The following is a 4,508-nucleotide window of genomic DNA, read 5'->3' as shown; positions in this document are numbered from 1 at the left end:
TGGACTTCAGGGAGTTTAAGGCTTGCTACATCTTTCAGTAGTCTGTCCCTTTAGCCAAATCTCTAATCTTTTTTTCTATGTATTGTTTCTTATCTGTCCAAAAGATTTCCCTTGTGGAAAGTGGACGTCATGTGAGGCAGCTTGTCCTTAGTGTACTCTTGAGGAGCGTAATTATTTCCCATGAAAGTACATCATGTTTTATTTTTAATTTATTTGGGGGAAGGGGAAGACTATTTTGTGTTGATTTGTAGCTAATTGTCTAGGTAAAGCAGGAGGGAACTGGGGCATATGAGCTGTAACACTCAGTTGCAGACCTGAGTGGAATAAGATTAGCTTTTCACAAGAGTGATGTCAGTCCCAGGTGGCTGATGGGAGCAGTGGTGAGGTTGGGAAGATGGGGAAGAAGATTGTCTTTACAGGGTCTGACCTCCAGGACCCTGTTTTTCCTACACATCCTGACTTCATTAGGAGACACTATGGATGTATCTCAACAGGAGACTGTTGCTGTCACTTATTCTGCAGCCTGAAAAATAGTAATTCTATAAAAACCCTTAAAAGTAGAAATACTTTTAATTAGGCAGCCTCTGATCCAGCCACCCTGAGGTCATCATTAGCCCATTCCTGGTTCATATCATCCCAGGGTGAGATGAGGTTCAGGGGGAGGAGAGCAAGTAGGGTTGGAGAGTGCACAGACTAGAGCAGAGTCCTTGGTGTGATGTGCCTCCCATTTATGCAGCATGCATGGATGCAGACAAGACAGACTTTCCCTAAAGGCAGTGGTGGGATTCATTTGTTTGGACACAGGCAGGAAACCTAAGATGCTGTATCCGTACTACGTGATACTTGATGAGAATGGTCCGTGTTGCAACTTTTGTATCTGTATCACCTGCTACTTGGTGAGAATAGTCTAGTACTGTAACTTTGTAGTGCCTAGAGCAATACCACTGTGTTACAAACAAGTTAACTAACAAGGTCATGGAAATCTGTGAGAAAGAACAGCGGTTGGTCACATATAGATTCTGTGGCTGGAAGCCACAGAATCACCATGAGAAGCAGTCAACATGAAGGTCAGAAGCTGAAGAGTATTGAAATAGCGACCCCCAAAGTCAAATGTGGCCCCCGAAATAAGTCTGCATGCGTGCGCAGTATCATAGCCCGGTTACGCAACCGGGGCAGAGTTGGGCTAGACTCCCCACACTTGCTGTCCCCACATGCCAGAACTCCTGCCTACCGCAAGTAATCATAAATGTTGGAGTTTTCCAAAGGAGGGGGAGGCTGCTACACCACAGAGGACCACGTTGCCTCCTCGGGGACGCCCGAAAAGATTGTGCCTGCTGACTCTCCCTCTCACCATGCAGACGATCGGGACAAGCATTGAGGTGGTCCTTCTTGAGATTACCATCGGGTCGGTCTGTTTGTAAGTATCTGCCAATAAACTTCTTGCTACTGAAGAGTGCGTGTGCTTGTATGTGTGTGAGTTTGTGCTGGCTTGCCAAACCGGATGTTTGGCCCCGGGAATCTAACTAGAACATAATTTGGCGACGAGGATGGGATTCCCAGGGTTTGCAGCATAGTGAGATTGGTGAAGCGCACAGCTGCACCGAGGCCGCGCCACCTGCACTGGTGGGACTCGGTCAGTGGGGTGCATAGCTGTACTGAGGCTGCGCCACCTGCATTGGTGGGACTCGGTCAGTAGAGCGCACAGCCGTACTGAGGCCGCGCCACCTGCATTGGTGGGACTCGGTCAGTGGGGTGCATAGCTGTACCGAGGCTGCGCCACCTGCATTGTTGGGACTCAGTCAGTAGAGTGCACAGCCGTACCGAGGCCGTGCCACCTGCATTGGTGGGACTCGGTCAGTGGGGTGCACAGCTGTACTGAGGCTGCACCACCTGCATTGGTGGGACTCAGTCAGTGGGGTGCACAGCTGTACTGAGGCTGCGCCACCTGCATTGGTGGGACTCAGTCAGTAGAGCACACAGCCATACCGAGGCCGCACCACCTGCATTGGTGGGACTCGGTTGGCGGGGTGCACAGCTGTACTGAGGCCGTGCCACCTGCATTGGTGGGACTCAGTCAGTGTGTTTTCTTGTATTTTGCCTAGGTTTGACATTTTGGTGTGTATGTTGTGGACATAATATTGCTTTGGAGCAAGGTGCTTACTGCTTATCTTTGTCGATGTAGTTATTGCAAAGTGTATCGTACCGAGCATAGGATTAGACGTGAGCCTGCTGGTTTGGGCTGTAGGAACAAAAGGGGGAAAAGAGGCAGCCCCATTCCTTGAGTGTCCTGGGTGGACACAAGAGCCATGGACTGCACTATGTGATAAGTGGGAAACATGTATGGGTGCTTCTCCGGAGCCATGGACTGGGACAAGCCCCATGGAAGTGTTAAAAGTACAGGGAAAAATTTGTAGAATACCCCCCCCCCCCATCAAGGACAAGGAGTGATTAAAGCATGCAGGGTGAATGGAGGTAGCCTTCCTGTTTGCCTATAAGGTACTGGAGGGACAAGCTCATGAATTAGCTGAAAAGGTAGGACAGCTAGAACAACTGATGCACGAGCAGAAAACTGCAAATCTCATACAGCAACAAGCTTTGTTAACCATAACAAGTCCGAAACTGAACAGGGATTAGACCAAGCCTCAGGTCCAGACTGCCGTGTACTACGACATGACCTGCGTCCCTTTGTCTTGTGCACTATTTGATGGTCAAAAACAAATTCACAACAGATTTGGGCACTCATGGACACTGGGGCAGAGGTCACTATTATGCACAGCAATCCTGATAAACACAAAGGGACACAGACCCCTGTATGGGGTCTGGCTGACCAATCAATTATGAGAAAAATGACTTACTAAGAATGAAAATTGGTCATTGGCTACCTCGCAAATACCGCATCATGATTGCTGCGTTAGATGAATATATAATAGGGATGGCTATCTTGCGAGGCCAAACATTAGAAATAGATAGATCCCTCTGGGCATTTGGTACCACGTGGTGGCTGCACATCTGTGCTGTCCAAGTGGGAAAGGTCATGGAAGAAGCACAAATTCCAATTGCTACCACTGTTGTTAATCAACGACAGTATTGAATTCCAGGGGGTGATGAAGCTATTCAAGCCACAATTAATGACTTGCTACAGGCAGGAGTAGTGCAATACACCCATTCTCCATTCAATAGTCCTATCTGGCCAGTAAAGAAACCAGATGGCAGTTGCAGAATGACAGTGGACTATCGAGATGTGAATACAGTCACACCACCAATATCCGCTGTTGTTCCTGAAGTGGCTGCCTTAGTACAGCAGATCCAATAGCATGTGGGCACATGGTATGCAGTCACAGATGTAGCCAAAGCTTTCTTTACCATCCCCATTCCAAGGGAAACTCAGGAGCAGTTTGCCTTTACCTGGAATGGTAATCAGTATACTTTCACCAGATTGCCTCAAGGCTACAAACATAGTCCTACCTATTGTCACCAAGCCATCCACCGCACATTCATAAAAATAGATGTACCTGCCCAGGTACGACTGTTGCAATATATTGATGATATACTAATACAGGGGTTAACATATGAAGAAGTGCAAACAGTCCTGGACATGACTGTTTCGTGCTTATGGGAAGCTGGATGGGAAGTCAGTCCAAAGAAAATACAAGGCCCAGCACAGTGTCAAATATTTACGCATCGTGTGGAACCAAGGGAAGCAGCAAATACCAGAGCAGGTTGTTGATACCATTCAGAATTGGCCTGTACCGGCTACCAAATGACAAGTACAACAGTTTGTAGGTGCAGTGGGTTTTTGGCGGGCTTATTTACCTGGCCTTGCCATCATCCTGAAGCCCCTGTATCAAGTTTCACAGAAACGGGCTCGCTTCCAGTGGGGTGACACTCAGCAACAGGCCTTTGACAAGATAAAACATCTGATTTAGGAGTATCTTGAATTACATCCCTTAAGGGATGGTCCTCTGGAACTTCACGTAACACTTGAACAGGATGTGGCTCTATGGAGTCTTTGGCAGTTACAGGAAAATAGGTGACGACCGCTTGGCTTTTGGTCCCGACGGTTGGTTGGAGCAGAGCAGCGTTATACCATATTTGAGAAACAGTTGTTGGCCGTTTATTGGGCTCTACTCCACACAGAAGCCAAGACCCTGAATCATGAAGTAATAGTCCGTACGGACAGCTCCGTGATTGCTTGGGCACTTGCATCCACCACTACACATAAAAAAGGACATGCTCAGGAAGCTACCATTATTAAAATGAAGTGGTATTTGCAGGAGCGGGAGAAGCCAGGGAGCAAAGGAGTACATCAATTACATGAAGCAATCAGTCAAGGGGTACAAGGAGAACCAGGAAACCCCATGAATTTAGTCAATTATCAAATTGGCAAATGGGCCAAATCTTATGACGAATTGTCTAACACACAGCGACAACAGGCGTGGTTTACTGATGGTAGTTGTACCGGAAAGGGACACTGGCATGCTGTAGCATTTAACCCTGCAAGTGATACT

The sequence above is a fragment of the Rhea pennata genome, unplaced genomic scaffold, assembly GCF_028389875.1.
Source record: "Rhea pennata isolate bPtePen1 unplaced genomic scaffold, bPtePen1.pri scaffold_51, whole genome shotgun sequence".
Taxonomy (NCBI): Eukaryota; Metazoa; Chordata; class Aves; order Rheiformes; family Rheidae; genus Rhea; species Rhea pennata.
Note: the sequence above shows the minus strand (reverse complement) of the source record.